General features: G+C 33.7%; 1 long non-coding RNA gene across 1 annotated transcript; it reads left to right on the top strand.

The window, feature by feature from the left end:
* The first annotated feature begins 1,281 nt into the window (after nucleotides 1-1,281).
* Nucleotides 1,282-19,596, top strand: LOC146997255 (uncharacterized). The gene is made up of 2 exons (XR_015041258.1): nucleotides 1,282-1,767; nucleotides 19,128-19,596. It is a non-coding gene; the product is annotated as an uncharacterized LOC146997255 (long non-coding RNA).
* Nucleotides 19,597-21,437: the final 1,841 nt, after the last annotated feature.

The raw sequence follows: 21,437 nt of genomic DNA, 5'->3' as shown, positions 1-21,437 counted from the left end.
ATTTTTGTTTTGTTTTTGCCTTTCGAATGCGAAATTTGCTCCGTGTGACACTGTACTATGATTTTTGTTACATGTTTTACACTTTAAATGAATTTTCTTACATTTAGACATTGCATGAAATCCAAGACAGTTATAACACAGATTAAACTTTTTAACGTATTTTATTCTCTCGTCTGCGTTTGATTCAATAAACCTTTTACATCTGAAAATGGGGTGTGATTCGGTGCATCCTAACATACAATTATTTTTGTCATTTTTTACTATTAGCGTTTTGAATTTCGGAGTTAATTCCCGTTTAAATTCATCTCCTTCCATACCTTTGTTTACGTTTTCCAAAGCTTGGCATCTTTTGTTTATAAATTCTGCACACTTTGCCCAGCTCGGTAATTCAGAACCTAATTCCATTTCGTATAACTTACGAGTATCAATATCTATTCTTTGAAGAATTACATATATTAAGATTGCATCACAAAGAGGGTTTGCGTGTAATTCCAACTGTTTTAAGGATCGCAAATTACTTTCGATTTTATCAAGCATCTGTCTTAAATTAGATGAGGATTCACATTTAACTTTAGAGCAATTAAATATTTCATTAATATGACTCATAATAAGCAACCGTGCGTTTTCAAAACGTTTTTTCAATGTTTCGAATAAATATTGGTGCTACTTTGGTAGACGGTTGCACGGATTTTGGCGATTTTTCTTTTGGCGAGTAATACAACTTATGGTAAACCCATTGCTGGGTAAGTTATTTATGGTAACCGATACTTTGTTGTCATTTTATTAAAAAAATAATGCGTTTTATTATGCATAACTTCCGTGTTTTAAATATTATTTATGGCTTCTAAATATTAAAAATCAATTTAATTTTACATTTTTATTTGAAATAAAAATTTTGTTGTTTATAATATTTTATATAATTTTATGTTGTTGATGATGTAATCAAAGACGTCACCTTACTTAAAAAGTAATTGGTTTAATTAATATCTATAAATCTAATGTTTTAAACATTATTTATGAATGTTAAATATTAAAATACAATTTAATTTTGCATTTGTTTTACAAATTATTTTATTATGAATGATTATTTAAATAATTTTAATTCTATGCGTGATGTAATCAGCTCCCTGATTGGTTTGGTTACTGAATATTTGTGCATTACCGCGCGATTTTAAAATTTTATTATTCATCTCTTAGAATTCGTCAGATTTCAAATGGAATGGATATCTCTGTTTCGAAGATGAATGTTGTTATTTGTTTTGGCCTCCTCGGTGATTGCGGTGATTTGTGCCCAGAGGGCGCACCGCACAAAGAGTTAGTTGCGTTACAGAACGTAAGGGAAGCGGACACGCCAAAATGTCGGGCGTATTACCGCTAATTGAGGTAATTGCATCGTATCTGTCAGGTGGCAGAAAACTAGTATGATGTATCAATTCACATGCCAGGTGGCAGAATATGTCTATCATGTACATGTCAGGAGGCATAACGCTTGTAAATATGCCAGGTGGCATACGACTTGTAAATAAATTGTAAATAAATGTACAGTAAAATATCTTGGTGCAATAGATCAAGGAACAAGCATCAACAACCTTCTGATCATTTGGATACGTACATTTTTTTTTTTTTTTTTTTTTTTTTTTTTTTTTTTTTTTGGTGACACTGGACTTGATTTGTGGAGATGAAGAATGGACGAAGAAAAGTAGTGAGTTCATGAAAATTAGTGAGTTCATGACTGAAAAGCCAGGATTTAACGCGAAGAAATTCGAGGTAGGCCCTTTTTCATTTTTTCAGTTTTGAATAGAATTGTTGAATAAAAATCTTGGTGATTATTATAGTTGATAGAATCTAATGGTAAAATGGAGGCTGAATAAACTTATTTTTCTTAAAGGTTATTTTTTATCGACGGACCAGCTTCACTGCTTCGTTTTTAATTATTTTATTTAGAAAAACATCATATACAAATATTTACAGTGAATCAAAATACAATTTAATTGTGAGCTTCGGTTACAAGTAATTGCTCACGTCAGACCGGTTACATTTCTTCTTCAAGTCTGTTGCCTCAATCGTAGGAGGCGATAATTTGGCGAGATTCGTTGGCGTAAAATGCGCCAACATCCCGCCCGGCCTTGCTATGTTCACATGCAAGAACTTAACATAAATTTAATTATGAAATACCAGTATTAAAGTTTCAGTTATTCATGTAAACAATAAAATATGTATAGAAAAATATAAAATAAGTAAACAAAACATGAATACAAAATTATTGAGAAAAATAATTTTCAATATAATTACTAACAACTGAGTAACATAATTCACAACTTGCTAAACTTCAATATGCAATACAGCTATTTTATTAATTGTCCTTTTAAAGTCCCCTGTTTTGGTACGAACTTTTACAACACGGACTTTTCCATCAGAACCGTGGTACAATGATGTTATTCGCCCTAAAAGCCAATTGTTAATTGGCAGAAAATCTTCTTTAATCAAAACCATTTGGCCGATCATCAGATCATTTTTTCAACCATCCATTTTGATCTAGATTGTAAGGTATTCAAGTAATCAGACTTCCATCTTTTCCAAATAAGTTGTATAGTTTTTGTAGTTTTTTGCCAACGACTTAAGCGGTTTTCCTTTAAATCCGTTAAAAACGGCTCAGAAATTGCTGTTATAGGTCGCCCTATCAAGAAATGACCTGGCGTCAGAACTTCGAAACTTTCTGAATCACTAGAAAGAGGAGTAAGCGGTCGCGAATTTAATATTCCTTCTATCTGAATGACAATCGTTTCGAATTCTTCGTAAGTGAAATGAAAATTGCCAATCGTACGTTTAAGATGGTACTTCACCGATTTTATACCAGCTTCCCAAAGTCCACCGAAGTGAGGCGATTTGGGTGGAATAAAATTCCAATCTATATTTTCTTGCGAAAAATGATTAGCTAATTCTTTGTCTGGGAAATTAATGAGCTTATAAAATTTTTTCAATTTTGAATTCGCTCCAACAAAGTTAGTAGCATTGTCGGTATAAATTTTGAAACATTTGCCACGTCTACTTGTAAAACGTTTAAGTGTTGCAATTAAAGCATCGGAAGTCAAATCTGTTAATGTCTCAAGATGGATGGCTTTTGTTGCGAAACATATAAAAATACAAATATACAATTTATTCAGAATACCTTTACGTTGATTTTTAAATTTCACTAAATAAGGGCCACATAAATCAATACCTGTAATAGAAAATGGAGCTGAAACATTAACTCTTTCACTAGGCAAATTACCCATAATTTGTGAAGAAAGAGTGGGCTTACATTTAAAGCACGTTACACATTGATTTACTGTTTTGCGTGCGAGACTACGGCCACCTAAAGGCCAAAATTTCAAGCGCACTGCATTTAGCAGACCTTGTGGTCCAACATGAAATAATTTCCTGTGTAAAATTTCAAAATAAATTTTACTTAATCTTGAACCCTTAGGTAAAATAGGAGGATGTCTTTGAGAATATGGCACTGAAGCATTCTTCAGCCTTCCTCCTACACGTACTATTCCTTTGTCATCAAAAAACGGAAATAAATTCGAAATATTACTTGGCAGTTTCTTTCCTTCAAGGAGAACTCTTTGTTCATGCTTAATCAACACTTCTTCGGCTTCTCTTACCTCCTCCACTGACAGTGGTCCTGTGTTTTTTACCTTATTCCTGCAATTGGAAATAAACCTGAAAATATAAGACAAAACATGGTTAATTTTATAATAATTGTTTGAAAGTTCTAAGAGGTCGTCCACAATAAAATGTTGAGAGCTGTCATTTAGCAGGGCTGTCTCTTTAAGTCTCATCTTCAAAAGGATTTTTCCTTTCTCGCCGCAAAGTTTCTTTTCGACTTGTTCGATGGTTTCAATCTCAGGAATAAATGGTTGCAAGTTCTTGAAACTGTCAGGCTGCATCAAGAATTCTGGACCTGTCCACCATCTAGAATCTGTCACCAAGGAATCAGCATTCATTCCACGTGAGAGAAGATCGGCAGGATTTTCTTTACCTGTACAGTGATGCCAAGAGTTGGGATCTGTCAAGCTGGTGATTTCGTTCACTCGGTTTGCCACAAATTGCTTCCATCGGGTTTTTGCACCCTTTATCCAAAAAGTGCAATCTTGGAATATGTCCAATGGTATTCAACAGAAGATCTTTTCAGATTCACGATTCTCTTTACCTTAGAACTAAGACGAGCTGCAACTAGAGCACCCAATATTTCTAATCTTGGTAAGGTTACACCGTTTAATGGAGCCACACGACTTTTTGAAGTTAGGAGTTTCACCGATATTCCACTGAGTGTCTTCACCTTCAAATATATGGCAGCGCCATATGCCTTTTTACTTGCGTCGCAAAAACTGTGTATTTCAACAGTATCTTCCTTTGATGCAGAATCGTTAACCAACCTAGGTATTTTCAAATTTTCTAAGTGATGAAGTTCAGCACACCACTTCTTCCATTCCTTTTCAATTTCCTTTGGTAAAGGTTCATCCCACTGAATTTTTTCATTCCAGAGATCTTGGATGAGGCATTTAACTCGAATGGTGAAAGGCGAAATTAATCCTAAAGGATCAAATATCCTCCCTATTGCTTGAAGTAAGAAGCGTTTCGTATTTTTGTCCATAGAAAGAAATTCCAAAAGATTTTTAGTATCCATAGTTAAATAATCTTCGTGCGTCTTCCTAGAAAGTCCCAAGATTTTAGTTTGGTGTGCGCCCAAGCTGAGAGTAGCGTCTGCAGGATAGGTATCGAATTCTTCATTCTTCCATTGCTCCATTAATTCAGCATTATTGCTAATCCACTTCCTGAGGACCATTCCAGCCTCTTCCATAATTTTCTTGGCATTTTTAGATACTTCAAGTTCTTCTTCAAAATCCTCACTTCCAGAAATGAGATCATCTACATAAAAACACTGGTTTAAAATTTCAACTGTTTCGGGAAAATCTTCTTTGTATTTTTTAATATGATGTCTAATAGTAGCTGCTAACAGGAATGGGCTCGAACTGACCCCGAAATTTACTCGATTGAAACGGTAAATCTGTAAATTGGGCCTTTTATCAACACTTGGATCATCACTACTCCAAAGAAAACGAACTGCATCCTTATGTTCATCAGAGAGGCATATCTGCAGAAAAGCTTGTTTAACATCTGAACAAAATGCAATTTTGTTCAATTTGAAATTAATTAGTAAATCCAAAAGATTTGGATTTAAGTTAACCCCTGGCCACAGGAAGTCATTTAAAGAAAGTTCATTATTTTGATGACTACCCGCATCAAAGACGATCCTAGTTTTCGACGTTAAACTACTTTCTTTCCGCACAGCCTGATGAGGCAAATAATATATAGGCTTATTTAAAGCATTTTCTTTTCTATCAGGATTTACGATGCTGATTATGCCTTCTTTTAAATAATCACAAATAATTTCACGATATTGTTGATGTAACTCAGGATCATGACTAAATCTTCTCCACAAATTCAGAAAACGCTGCCGCGCCAAGGAATAATTATCAGATAATTCTTCATAATGTTTCCTAAAAGGTAGTTGTACTACATAACGTCCATTTTTAAATTCAACGGTGTCATTAAAAATTTCCATTGCCTGATCCTTTTCATGCAAAACTGAATCATCGCGAATACCAAGTCCCTCTAAATCAAAGAAAAGTTTTAAAGTATTTTGAAGAGAGTCATTTTGCACAAGAAAACAATGTCCCTGATAAGAAGGTTGTATTTCGTTAAGCTTTCCGCATGCGATCCATCCGAATTCAGACTCTTTAAACAATAAATCATCATTTATTTTATACGTATTATTTTTCAAAACATTAAAAAATAAATCAGCGCTTATAAGGGCATGTACCTCTGAAGCTTCATAAAATGATTTATCAGCTAAATTTAAAAATTGTGGAATTTCTACTTTCGAAATATCTAACGTAGTACACGGAGTTAGTCCTGTTATCTTATTTACAATCAAGAATTCAACTGGTTCATTAAAGGTACATTCTTCATTTGAAATAAATATATTCACTTGCCATTTAATATTTTGAATTGATCCATTAAGACCTGTAACAGGCATTTTAATTTTCTCCCTTTTTATTCCTAAGCATTCACTTATTTTATCTGTAAGAACACATATATTAGATGCGCTGTCTAAAATCGCACGGATTTTTATTCTTCGATTATTGGCGTCACGGACATAAATCTCTGCAGTAGAAAAAGTACACTTTTTCTTTTTTGTTTATTCTTGTTACTTAAAACACTCAACGCTTTCAATTCTGAGTCACCTTTTCCAGCGGCGGCATCGAGCTCACTTTTGTTTTGTCTATGTGGCGTCACCGAGCGACAAGGAGTCTTCGAATGACCCTCATTATCCATGCATATTAATTTATTGTGTTTTTCCCCGCAAGCGCATTTAAATTTCGAGAGACACTGACTTTTCTTATGATTTTGCTTTAGACATAATTCGAAGAGTTTATGTGAATGAATTAATTTTAATCTTTCATGAACACTTAACTTTAAGAATGTATCGCAAAGGAAAATAGGATGAAAGCTCCTACACACAACACAGTTTTTATTTTTATTTTCATTTGTCAAAAGAACCTTCGATTTATGGGAAGGAGTGGAATTCTTGCTTATATTAACTCTACTTCCGGGTGTAATATTTCTATTTATCGATAACAAAACTGATTCACGCTGTTCCAAAAATCTAATAAACTCGTCAAATGTAGGAACTACTTTCGATTTGTGAGATAATTCAAAATTTTTTCTAGATTCTTTATCTAGTTTTTGAAGAAGAATATTTATTAGAAAAACATCACATAACTTGTTCTCTTCATATTTTAATACTTTCAAAGCGCGTAAATTCTTTTGTATACAATCAATCATACTTCTGATATCTTTCGCATTTTCGAATTGAATCTTTTCAAAATTTAAAATATTCTGCACATGAATGTCAACAATCAGACGTTCATTATCATAGCGAGATTCTAAAGCATTGTACAAAGATTCAAAATTATCAAAGTTACTACCTAAATGCTTAGCATCATTAGTAAGACAAGATCTTAGATAATACAATTTCTGTGAATGACTCAGCTGAACATTATTTGTAATTAAATCATCAAATTGAGTTTTAAATGAACTAAATTCTTCATATTTTCCTGAAAATTCAGGCAAAACTAACGCTGGGATTTTAGTTTTGATTTGAAAATTTTCATCTACATTACTTTCAGTAACATTTACTGCTTTTGCAGAATTTAACTTATTGTAAGAATTAATGAGAATTTCAATTCTTACCTCCAATTTTTCCAGACGATCATCACATTGGTTTAAGTCGTCATCAATTTTGGTCAGATCATCATCTTTCATTTCACTTTGTGCGTAGCACGCACTTCGTAGTTCATCAACTTTCTTTTGAAGAACTTGAATGTTTTTTAGTTTAACTTTAAGTTCAACTAAGTCCACATCATTATTTGCAGTTTTCACAAAAGTTTCGAATCTAGTTATTTTCCCCTTTAGGGATGCTTTGCTTTTCATTAATATATCCATACCGCTGAAGTAGGCTCCAGGGTCGACGGAGCCAGGTGAATAAACTTATTTTTCTTAAAGGTTATTTTTTATCGATGGACCAGCTTCACTGCTTCGTTTTTAATTATTTTATTTAGAAAAACATCATATACAAATATTTACAGTGAAGCAAAATACAATTTAATTGTCAGACCGGTTACAAGTAATTGCTCATGTCAGATCGGTTACATTTCTTCTTCAAGTCTGTTGCCTCAATCGTAGAAGGCGATAATTTGGCGAGATTCGTTGGCGTAAAATGCGCTAACAGAGGCTATGAATAAGGCAAAGAAGTTGCGTACGGTGACGCGTAGCTTAACTACTAAGTTGATGAGTAAAATAGATTCTGCATTGTTAGAAGAGGGTGAAACCGCGGATGAGAAATCAAAAGAATTACTCGAAATGTTACTTGAAAAATCGCAGTTGTTGAAACAATACGATTCTGAGATTGAAAAACTTATAATTACGGAACAGGAGTTGGAAACAGAAGTAATTTCCGCGCAGGAATATCAGGAAAGAATTATAAGTTTTAAATGTAAAATTCAGGAAAAATTAAGAAAAAACGCGAGTAAAGTTGAATCTAGAAATTCTAGTGAGGAAACTATATCTCCGAAGTTGAAAACTTGTGAAGTTAATACTTTAAAATTGCCAAAATTAACGATTACAAAATATTACGGTGATCCTTGTTCTTGGCTTGAATTCTGGAATCAGTTTAGTAATTCCATTCACCAAAACGAAAGTCTCAGTCCGGTTGACAAGTTTTGTTATTTAAAATCGCTTTTGGGAGGTTTAGCTTTAAATGCTATTAGTGGATTAACATTTACTAATGAAAACTATACGGTGGCTGTTGATATACTAAAAAACCGTTTAGGGAGAGATGACCTGCTAATTAATGCGCATATGAATAAATTGTTGAGTTTAGAACCTGTAAAATGTTCCGGAAATACGGCTTCTTTGAGGAAGCTTTATGACGATATAGAAATACAAATAAGGAATTTAAATTCTTTAAATGTTACTAGTGGTTCTTATGGACATTTATTATCCCCTATTTTGTTAAAGTTAATACCCGAGAATTTAACTCTAGAATTCACTAGGAAAAGAAGTGATAAACAAAATTTCGATGTTAATGAACTACTAACGTTCTTGAAAACGGAAGTGGAATGTAGGAAAACATCAATGATATTAGCGCGTTCCAAGAATTTTGATGTAAATGAAACATCAATACGAAACAAAAGTTCCCATCAAGGTTATCAAAATAAATCTTACATGCATTCTAAAAGAAATGATTACAGTACGAATAAGCAAGGTGCTTCGGTATTAACTAGTCAAAGCGAAACTCCCTCTAAATACTTTCAAAAATCACATTTTAATCCAAATCGAAAGTTCTCTACCCCGCCTAAGAAAGAGAATCAAAATGTCTGCATATTTTGTTTATCTGCTTGTCATATGAATCATGATTGCGCACTTGATTTAAAGGCTCGCCGAAAGGCATTAATGGATCGAGGTTTATGTTTTATTTGCTTTTCGAAAGGGCATCCAAGGCGTTTCTGGAAAAATGCAGACTGTGCAATGTCCAAGGTTTACATAATTCGTTAATATGTGACGCCGCATCGAAAGGTTTAGAGACGGATACTTCGAATCAGACAAAACAACGCCAATTCCTGAAGCTTCTCTTTCGCTCTTATGTAATGAAAATAATAACAAAATTAAACCACCGACTTCCGTTCTTTTACAGACGTTTACGGCAACAGTTAGGTGTAAAGGGGGGAACGAAAAGGTATTACGTTGTATGCTAGATTCAGGGTCAACAAAGTCATTCATCTTACGAGAAGTGGTTGATTCACTGGGGTTGAAAATTATTAATAAAGAAGCGCTTATTATTTTCACATTTGGATGCAAAGATGCAAAAGAGCGCTTGTATGATATCGTAGAAATCGTATTGCAAAATGTAAGCCATCCCAGTAAAAAGATAAAAATTAACGCAATAGTCATTGATTCTATAACACTAGGGCAAGTAAAAGTTCCTTCTCGGTGGATACGAAAGATGGCGTTTGAGAAGGGAATAGAATTAGCAGATGCTGGTACAAATGACGAAATTCAAGTATTAATAGGTTCGGATTATATTTGGGAAATTTTAGGAGAACAAAACGTGAAGATTTGTAAAAAATTAGTTGCAACAGAAAGCACTTTCGGTTTTGTGATTCAAGGCAAGGACGAAGGATCAAAGTGTAAGGACGCAAGAGTTAATCATATAACCGTTGTAAATGAGGACTTAGATTATGAAAGAGTTAAAAAATTATGGGAATTAGAAGCAATTGGGATAAGTTCGGATAAAGAAATATCTCTATCAGATAAAGAAATTTTAGGGTCATTTGAACGAAATACAACTTTCAAGAATAAAAGGTAGGAAACTCGATTATTGTGGAAAGAGGGTGTTGAAGGTTTAAATAACAATTATGAAATCGCGAAACAGCGTTTACAATTTTTAAATAATAAGTTTCAGAAAAATAGCGAGCTATATTTAAAATATAATGAGATAATTAATGAACACTTGAGAGATGGTATAGTGGAACGGGTAGATACGTATTTAAATAGTAGTTTGAAAACGGGGTATTACATGCCTCATCACGCGGTAGTGCGCGAGCAGGAGGATTCTACAAAGGTTCGAATAGTTTTTGACGCTTCTTCTAAAAGTAAGGGAAATTTATCACTTAATGATTGTTTAGAAAGCGGACCTAATTTAAATCCTGATTTGCTAAAGATTATCATTAAATTCAGGGTACATTCAATTGCGTTTTGTGCCGACATTCAGCGTGCATTTTTAGAGGTAGGCTTAGCTAAAGAAGATAGGGATTTTTTAAAGTTTTTGGGGATAAATGAAGAAGGGTCAAATCTCGATCACAGTAATCCCAACTTACAAGTTCTCCAACACAATCGAGTTCCTTTCGGGGTCAAGTGCTCACCTTATTTATTAACAGCTACAATAAGACTGCATTTAAAAAAGTATGAAGATGCCTACGAAGAGGCATGCAGTATGTTAAAAGAGCTTTACGTAGATGATTTAATTTCTGGGACAGTTAATGTAGCAAAGGCCTTACATTTAAGCAAGGACATGATTTTCATTCTTAGCGAGGCCAGTATGAATTTACGTAGATGGGTTTCAAACTCACCTGAGCTGAATGAACTATGGAAACTTAATGGAATTGACTCTCGTGAAACATCTGAAGACTCTTTGGTACCGTTGAAAGTTTTAGGTCTTATCTGGGATAATGTCAATGATAATTTGAAAATAGATGTATTTCAGTTTGAGAAGTTACAAAATCTCAAAGTAACTAAACGCATCATTTTAGCAGCATGTGGTATGCTCTTTGATCCCTTAGGAATTATGAATCCATTTACTGTTCGAATTAAACTCTTAATGCAAACTATGTAGGAAAAGAGTATTCAATGGGACGAAAGTGTTCCCCTTGATACAGAATTCATATTTCAGGAATGGTTAAAAGAAGTTGAAAAAATAAAGTTTTTCGAAATTCCCAGACAGTACTTCAGTGATATGTGTTGGAAGTTTATAGAAGTTCACATATTTTCTGATGCCAGTCCCAAGTGTTATGGTGCTGTAGCATATTTTAGATTTAAGAAGAAAAATAAATGTAAAACAAGTTTCATAGTGTCGAAATCCCGTTTGGCTCCATTAAAAAGGATAACACTCCCTAGGCTTGAACTTTTGGGAACATTAATTTCTGCAAGATTAGGTTCGTATTTGCAATCGATATTTCCGCAGTTGGATAAGGGAAATATATTTTACTGTACTGATTCCCAAATTTGCATTCACTGGATCAAGGGATCTGCCAACGAGTGGAAACAATTTGTTAGAAATCGTGTGGTAGAAATCAAGGAGAAAACAATTTTAAACAACTGGTACTTTTGCAGTGGGAAGACAAACCCTGCTGATAAACTTACGAGGGGGATGGATGCTGAAGCTCTAATTAATGATAGTGATTGGTTTTCTGGGCCACCCTGGCTTTCAGAAGTAGATATTCGACATCACATAAACGAAATGAATACCGAAGCTGACATGCAAAACGTTAGTGAAGAACGAAAATGTGTTACTTTGAAAACACTTGTGGAATCTACAGAACCGTTACTAAATCTTGAACTGTACGGAAATTTAACCAAAGTACTGGGAATAATGGCTTATGTTCTGCGCTTCGTGAACAACTGTAAATCCGTTCGTGAAAAGCAATCTGGTATGCTTACCGCCTATGAGTTACGGAAGGCTTCAGAATTTCAAAGGTGGTTAGCAAATGAAAACATAAGGTGGATATTCAACCCGCCTGCTGCTCCACATCATGGTGGTATATGGGAGGCAGCTGTTAGATCTATGAAGCTGCATCTAAAGAAATGTGTTGGAACTCAAATTTTGACTTATGAAGAGTTTCTAACTTTGATTGCACAAATTGAAGCATGCTTAAATTCGAGGACAATAACACCGGTCTCCAGTGATCCCAATGATTTGACAGCTTTGACTCCTGAACACTTTATTATAGGCACTTCTTTAACAGCTGTTCCGGAACAAGATTTAACCGAAGTACGAGTGTCTCCATTGCAAAGATGGCAACTAACATAGCAGATGTTCCAAGGGTTTTGGAACCGGTGGTCTAAAGAGTACCTGTGCCAACTACAGCAGCGTAGCAAATGAAGACAGCCTAGCAGAAATATTCGTCTAAATAACTTGGTTATCATTAAAGAAGATAATATGCCTTCATTACGTTGGAAACTCGGGCGAGTAATAGAAGTGTTTCCTGGAAGAGACAATAATGTCCGAGTGGTTAGACTAAAAACTGTGCACGGGGACATTAAACGTCCTATTACCAAACTGTGTCTTTTACCAGTTGAAGAACATTAACTTAAGTGTTTGGTTTATATTGAATATGTTTTATTATTTTTTTTATTTCTTATTGTACTAATAATTTTATTTGTTTGTTCTAGTTTAACCCTCATAGTTAACGTTTCAATATAGTAAGATATAAGATGTTTTGCTAGAAGATTGGTAAGTGTAACATGTAAATTTATACTTTTTGAAGGTTTTTGTATGTTTTCAGTCTCTATATGAGTTTGAAGGTTTTTGTATGTATTCAGTTTCTATGAGTTCATTTACTTGTTTGCATATATTGAAAATTTGTATTAAGATGAATGTAATTCATCGGGGGGGGAGGATGTTTTGGCCTCCTCGGTGATTGCGGTGATTTGTGCCCAGAGGGCGCACCGCACAAAGAGTTAGTTGCGTTACAGAACGTAAGGGAAGCGGACATGCCAAAATATCGGGCGTATTACCGCTAATTGAGGTAATTGCATCGTATCTGTCAGGTGGCAGAAAACTAGTATGATGTATCAATTCACATGCCAGGTGGCAGAATATGTGTATCATGTACATGTCAGGAGGCATAACGCTTGTAAATATGCCAGGTGGCATACGACTTGTAAACAAATTGTAAATAAATGTACAGTAAAATATCTTGGTGCAATAGATCAAGCAACAAGCATCAACAAACTTCTGATCATTTGGATACGTACATTATTGGTAATTACCAAGAATTATTGGTATTGGAATAAAAGAATTGCCCTTTGAGACCTTACTTTGGCCAACCTGTCTCTCCTAATCAAAGATTTATTTATAAATTGTTAATAGCGTCAGAGGAAATTTATTTTAAATTTTTGGAGGAAACTTCGCTAATTGCTTCTTCAATGAAGTGGGAGATATGTGGATAACAGATGAAGATGATTAAAAGAGCCGACTCAATTATGATTTCGATTTTTTGTGGTACTTATCAATGAACAAGAGGTTAAATTACTCAAAAAATGTAAGTACATATTTTTCTTTTATTTTATAATTGTATACTTCAATTTTTGTTAAAAAAAATTAATACACTATTTTCAAAAAATGCTGAGATAATTATTGTCACATATGTTTTAATGTTAATTATATTTTATATAACGTATTTTAAAGTATTTGAATTTAATAATATTCTAATTCTTTTAAATGTTGGTAGGATGGTTTTTAATTCGATATTCAATTTCAGTAATATTTTAATCTAATTAAACGTTGGCACAATGTTTTTATAGCGGTGTTGTTATTCTCTTTTTTGCTATATGAAAGTAGTAATAACCTTACTTTAGTATTTTATACTCATAGTAAATGTATTTATTTACACTTGCCTGCCATCTTAAAAAACGACTTTTTCTACAAAAAATTAATCCATTACTTTTAACGATATTTATTTTTTTTTAAGTTTCGAATACTTTACTATGCGTAAAAACAGCGTTTTTCAAGATGGCTGACGATTGTAAAAATCGCGCCAACAATTGCGCCAACGTAAATCGCCAAAATTCCGTGCAACCATCTACCAAAGTAAACTATTATATGTATCATTTACCCTTATTAGTTGTTTGGCATTACCCTTGAGTGCTGATTGAAGATAATATAATTTTTGTTGTTCTGACAACTGATCATTATTATCAATTAATCCCATAAACTGTGATTTGAATGATAGCCATTCGGCATATAAACCTGAGAACTCGGGAAGATTAATTGACGGCAATTTTACTTTACAGTTGCCAGAGGACGGACTACTTTTAACATTTGCAATAGGATTTTGATTGAGAATATTTTGAAAGCTTACCTCGCATGTTTCGAGGTCAATTTGCAGATCATCGAGGCTTGCTTCAAAGGCTGGCAAATCAACGTCCGAAAGCGTGCTGTAGCATTCGTTGCGTAAATCTTCTAACTTAGAACGTAGTTTATCCACTGCTTGAAGCTTTTGAATAATATCCGTATTATCCACTGGCATTTCATCTTGTAAGAATGACTTTATTCTCGTTATTTGCGATTTTATATATCCTCGATTTCGATTAAAGACTGTTAATTGCGAGAGTTCCACAGGAGCCATTTTTCTCGTTAATCGTTTCGCCTTTCAGATTTTCGTTTTAAAACAGTTCGAACTTCATCGGGTCGACGTTGACCATGTTACGCGTATCCGTCGAATTAGTAGACTGTAAGTTAGTTTTACAACACAAACTTTAATGAACATAATTATTTACGGTGCTACTTTGGTAGACGGTTGCACGGATTTTGGCGACTTTTTGGCGATTTGCCTTTTGGCGAGTAATACAACTTACGGTAAACCCATTGCTGGATAAGTTATTTATGGTAACCGATACTTTGTTGCCATTTTATTAAAAAAATAATGCGTTTTATTATGCATAACTTCCGTGTTTTAAATATTATTTATGGCTTCTAAATATTAAAAATCAATTTAATTTTACATTTTTATTTGAAATAAAAATTTTGTTGTTTATAATATTTTATATAATTTTATGTTGTGGATGATGTAATCAATGACGTCACCTTACTTAAAAAGTAATTGGTCTTATTAATATCTATAAATTTAATCTAATGTTTTAAACATTATTTATGGCTGTTAAACATTAAAATAAAATTTAATTTTGCATTTGTTTTAAAAATTATTTTATTATGAATGATTATTTAAATAATTTTAATTCTATGCGTGATGTAATCAGCTCCCTGATTGGTTACTGAATATTTGTGCATTACCGCGCGATTTTAAAATTTTATTATTCATCTCTTAGAATTCGTCAGATTTCAAACGGAATGGATATCTCCGTTTCGAAGACGAATGTTGTTATTGGTAATTACCAAGAATTATTGGTATTGGAATAAAAAAATTGCCCTTTGAGACTTTATTTTGGCCAACCTGTCTTTCCTAATCAAAGATTTATTTATAAATTGTTAATAGCGTCAGAGGAAATTTTGGAGGAAACCTCGCTAATTGCTTCTTCAATGAAGTGCGAGATATTTGGATAACAGATGAAGATGGTTAAAAGATCCGATACAATTATGATTTCGATTTTTTTTGTGGTACTTATCAATAAACAAGAGGTTAAATTACTCGAAAAAATGTAAGTACATATTTTTCTTTTATTTTATAATTGTATACTTCAATTTTTGTTAAAAAAATTAATACACTATTTTCAAAAAATGCTGAGATAATTATTGTCACATATGTTTTAATGTTAATTATATTTTATATAACGTATTTTATTTAATAACGTATTGAATTTAATAATATTCTAATTCTTTTAAATGTTGGTAGGATGGTTTTTAATTCGATATTCAATTTCAGTAATATTTTAATCTAATTAAACGTTGGCACAATGTTTTTATAGCGGTGTTTTTATTCTCTTTTTTGCTATATGAAAGTAAGGTACTTTTCCGTTTTGCCAGCGCAAGCGATAAAGTCGCCAATAATGGTACAACCGATGCCAAGCGGAATATTCTCGCTGGTAACCTTTTACGCCTCATTTTCAAAACAAGTCGCAACTTTTTCTTATCAGATTGATTGTTTCTTTCAATACTAGCATATAATTACATAGAATTTTTATCAGATAGTACAGTTTTATATCTAAGGCCATTTTCGATAATTAAATCAATTAGGATGCAATCACAGCGCTTACCCGAAGCCGAAAATATAGAAAAGGAAAGTCAAGGGTTAAATTCATCAATTCTAGTGAGAATGCATTAGTGAAGTAAAGCACTGCGATTTTACATAATTTTTGAGTAAGCTATTTGTACGCATTGAAATATTTCTTCCATTTAAACTTGCGTTCCAAATTAAGATTTAACTTGAAATTAATGTAGATAAATACTGAGAGCATTAGATTTTTGTAGAGTAGCTTACGTGAGATGAGATCGCTTGGGGTCACGTGATATGAACCGGCGAATCAGGATGTTGAACCATGAAAGCATAGTAAATTCTTAAATTAATGTGTTTTTACGAATTTATTGTCTTTATTTATTGGCTTTTTATAAAGTTTTAAGCAATATTAAAATGTTTATGCCTTCAAAAAAAGAATTCTTAGAACTAAATTTTTTAAAATATTTTTTATGTGTATACTGTATGTTGTCGCCAATAGAGTCTGCTTGGCGAGATTTGCGCCGGCGAAACGGAAAAGTACCGAAAGTAATAATAGCCTTACTTTAGTACTTTATACTCATAGTAAATGTACTTATTTACACTTGCCTGCCATCTTAAAAAAAGACATTTTCAACAAAAAATTAATCCATTACTTTTAACGATATTTATTATTATTATTTTTTTATTTATTTATTTATTTTTTTTTTTTTTTAAGTTTCGAATACTTTACTATGCGTAAAAACAGCGTTTTTCAAGATGGCTGACGATTGTAAAAATCGCGCCAACAATTGCGCCAACGTAAATCGCCAAAAATCCGTGCAACCGTCTACCAAAGTAGCACCTTATTTACAAGTACAGAAATTACAGTTATATTGTTTCGTACCGAGAACAGAAGTATCGTTGCTTAATGGCTGCGTAGGTCGAGAGTGAAACTCTCTTCCTCGTTGCCTAGACGATCTCCACTCGCGCTTGCGCAGCGTTGCCACAAAAGTTCAGAAAAAGAAATATTTCAAACTCGTAACACCAGCTAATGATGAAGTTGAATGTTTAGACAAATTAGAAAGAGTATTCAAAACTGCTTCGGAATATGGATTACAAATAAATTTCAAAAAGTGCCAACTCTTAAAACGTAAAATTGAATTTTTAGGACATGTAATTGAAAACGGAACTATTCGACCATCGCCTTCCAAAACTGTTGCTGTTGAAAACTTTCCACAACCGCGTAACTGTAAACAGCTGCAAAGCTTTTTAGGACTAACAGGTTATTTTTGTAAATTCATTCCTCATTATGCTAAAATAGTTAAACCTCTTAGTGACTTACTTAGAAAGGGTATTGGTTTTAAGTTCGATTCCGAACAACTGGAAGCATTTTGCAGATTAAAAGAAATTCTCTCTCAAGCACCTGTTCTACACATATTTAGGCAAAGATATCCATTAGAACTTCATACTGATGCTAGTAGTCAAGGCTTTGGTGCGGTATTACTCCAATTGTCTGACGATGGTAATTATCACCCAATCCAGTATATGAGTAAGAAGACTTCACCGCAGCAAGAGAAACTCTGTAGTTACGAATTAGAATCCCTTGCAGTTATAGAAGCTCTGAAGACGTTTAGAAACTATTTGTTAGGCTCTAAATTCAAAATTGTAACTGATTGTAGTGCTTTTCAGAAAACTTTAGATAAGAAAGATTTAACTCCTAAAATTGCAAGATGGGCAATGTTTATTGAAGAATTCGATTACGAAATTGTACGTCATTCAGGAAGCCAAATGAAATATGCTGATGCTCTAAGTAGAAATGCTTTAATTTTAACACCATACAGATCCGATGTAACTGAGAAGATTCGGTTAGCACAACAACAGAATGAAGATGAACATGTGAAGTTGATAAAGAATTTAGTTGAGAAGGGAGAAGAAAATGGATTCTTCCTGAGAAATGATATTTTGTACAAATTTGAAAATGGTAAAGATCTGCTAGAAGTGCCAGAATCCTTACAGAACGAAGTCATTCAGAAGGTACATAAAAAAGGTCACTTTGCTGTAGATAAACCGTGAATGCTATAGAGCAAGAATTCTATATTCCCAGACTGAAATTCAAAGTTGAAAAAGTAATTGCTAACTGTATAGAATGTATACTGTACAACAAAAAGCAAGGAAAAGCAGAAGGATTTCTTCATCCTGTACCGAAAGAAAACGTTCCCTTGAGTACATACCATGTCGACTTTATTGGACCTCTTCCATTGACGAACAAGAGATACCAACACATTCTGACTGTTGTCGATGCTTTTACAAAATTTACATAGTTCTAACCAGTGAAATCACCAATTACGCAAGAAATTATTTCGAAATTGAAGCAACAACAGACTGTATTTGGGAATTCAGCCAGAATCATTTCAGATCGAGGTAGTGCCTTTACATCGAAAGAATTTTCAGCTTATTGTACTGAAGAATACATAGAACATGTCAAAATTACTACCGGTATTCTAAGAGGTAACGGACAGATTGAGTGAATCCATAGAATTTTGATTCCTGTTTTGTCAAAATTATCACATGAGGATTCAACGAAATGGTTTAAGTATGTTCCAGGTGTCCAGAGAATAATCAACAGCACAACTACGAGAAGTACGAAATATTCACCGTTTGAGCCTCTCATAGGCACGAAAATGAAGAACAAGGAAGATCTGAGAATTAGTGAGATATTGAATGAAGAATATTTAAAGCAGTTGATGCAAGAACGTGATGAAATGAGAGAAGATGCGAAAAACAACATTTTGAAGATACAAGAAGAGAATCGTAAGCAATTTAACAAAAGACATAAGAAACCGAAACTCTACATGATTGGCAACTTGGTAGCCATTCAGAGAACTCAGTATGGGACTGGTTTGAAAATACGACCTAAGTTTCATGGACCGTATAAAATCATAGCTGTTAGATGAAATGACAAATATGAAGTCGAAAAAGTAGGATGCCATGAAGGACCGAATTTGACATCTACTTCGGGTGACCATACGAAGCCATGGTCAAATTGATTGATGTTTGTATCAGCTCATTTTTTAATTCTCTTTGCAGGTAGATGATAGTGACGTCCATTCAACGGACATCGAGGACGATGCCCCTTCAGGCTGGCCGAAGCTGTGGAGATCATCGACGACTGATGCTGACTTAGCGAATTACCAGCATGTGACGTCATCCCAGCATAGCTCAGTGTGAAGCAGTCGAGAGCAACGGGAGATAGCGTCCAGACGTGGACGAGAGTGGAGTGCAGCAGATGGCTTGCTTCAAGAGTTGAAGAAGACAGACGGTCTTCTTTGGTGTTTAACTGTCTTTAGCTGATTATACTATTTAAAGCTAGCTGTGGAAGTTATAATGATAACGTATTCTATCAAAGCCGGAGGAACTAATATTGTCTGTGATTGTTCATCATTACATGAATCCTGGAACATTAATCTTTACTTAATTTATCTTTGTTACTTTTATCTATTTCTTATTAGTAAAATAAAAGCATTTAAAAATGCAATATTCATGCTCTTCGTTTTGAAAGTAAAACCTACAATAATGCCACAATTTTAAAATGATGGAATTTAAATTTTTTCAGAAGTAAAGGTAGAATTTATTTTAATTTATTTTTCTCTATGTCATTTCTACATTCAGTTATTTGCTAATACCAAGAGAAGAGACAAATTCAAAGACTGCCTAGGCGGACACACTCAGAGTCCGCCCCGGGCAGCAAATGTTCTAGCTATGACGAATAGCATTTAAATTGAAGATATTTACAGAATAGCTTTCTAAGACAATCTTCAACATGTCTAAAAGATTTGGTTTTCTATGAAGACGATTGTTTAAATGTAACGCTTTATGTATATTTTCAGAAAGACTGCTGATTTTAAGAGGTGGTCGTCTTAAGTTATCACACAAAAAATTTGGCTATATAACGATTGAGTTATATTTTTATTTTACCTCTCCTAATACTTTTAATGTGGTAAAAATTTTATAATGTACGATGTAGAATAGGCAAATCAAAATTCCTAAATAAGACAAGAATAAAAATATTACCAATGTAACACAAGGACACACACACACACATAAAAAAAAAAAAAAAAAAAAAAAAAAAAGAGAGAGAGAGAGAGAGAAAGAAAAAAAAGATAGCTTTGATTATTAATAATTGTTATCCTAGAGTTTATTATCTTATCGAAAAGCGAATAAATATTGGAAATGAAATTTATTAAATCTGCAGAAGGCAAGGAACGAGTAAAATTCATTACAGCTGTTAACATTGCACAAGTGAAAGACGATCACTGAATGTACATCCTTTTTGCTTTGAAAAAAGCCTATAGAACCCTTTTTCCATTCTCCAGTATTTCAGATGGCGTTCACGGCTTAAGGGGTTGTGTTATTTAAATGCTAATGCGGTGCTGCTATGGTTACCCGGGTCATTAGCGTCAACTCTCTTTGGCAAAAAATTCCATTTTCACCTCTGCGAGAATCCTGCCAAAAGTAGTAACCCGTTATTCTGACGTCAGAAAACTAGTGCAACGGTCAGCGCCATCTATTGTCAAAAGGCTACATTCGTGTTTCTCAAAATTCACTCTTAACCTCTTTGAGGCTTATGGACACAGTGGGGAAATCAACATGAAGCAAATTCTTCGTCAACCAGAAAACAAGGAAAATACAACTGGGGTTTGCAAAATCCGTGATAAACAAGGTTTGATCCAAGGTTATCATTTTAGAGCAATGCTCTAAGAACATATTGTGAATTTGAATTTAAGAAAGCAGAGCTTTCTTTTACTCTGTATCACGTGAAGAACATCCATAAAACAAAAAGACGAAAGTAAAAGTCAGGTGGCCGCCATCAGTCGACGGAAAAGGTGAGTTTCTGGTCGAAGGTCCAAATCAGTGAACTGAAGAATCTAGTATGAGTAAAGAATGTTAAGGATGGAGAATGGCAGATGGATATTTGTGCTTTTATCTGGGAAACGGAGAACATCTAAGAGAGTTGATGCAGTTGTTAGGATGAGTGAGAACTGAATAAAAGAAATTTCTGGCAAGTTTTTGAATATGATTTTGAATTGTATCTACTTTGAGATCACGGTGGATATACGAATTTGGAATGAACCATGACGTGTTGATAATCTCCCTGAGTGCTTTGTTTTGAAGAACTTGGATGTGTTGAAGGGGAGTTTTGGCAGCTTGGCCCCAGACAGGACTAGCAGTAATGCTGGTCGAAGTATAGATTTATATAAGAAGCGTTTATTAGAAGCGGGCATATGACTTATTCTGCCAAGAAATGGGCGCATAGTTGGAAGCGTGATATTAAATTTTTTCACAGTTTTCCTGAGATGTTTCTGAAAAGTCAATTTTTTATCAAAAATGACTCCTAGA

The sequence above is a fragment of the Stegodyphus dumicola genome, chromosome 5, assembly GCF_044657685.1.
Source record: "Stegodyphus dumicola isolate Sdum_Otavi_A_Nest chromosome 5, ASM4465768v1".
NCBI classification, from domain to species: domain Eukaryota; kingdom Metazoa; phylum Arthropoda; class Arachnida; order Araneae; family Eresidae; genus Stegodyphus; species Stegodyphus dumicola.
Note: the sequence above shows the minus strand (reverse complement) of the source record. Positions and strands in the feature narration are given on the sequence as shown.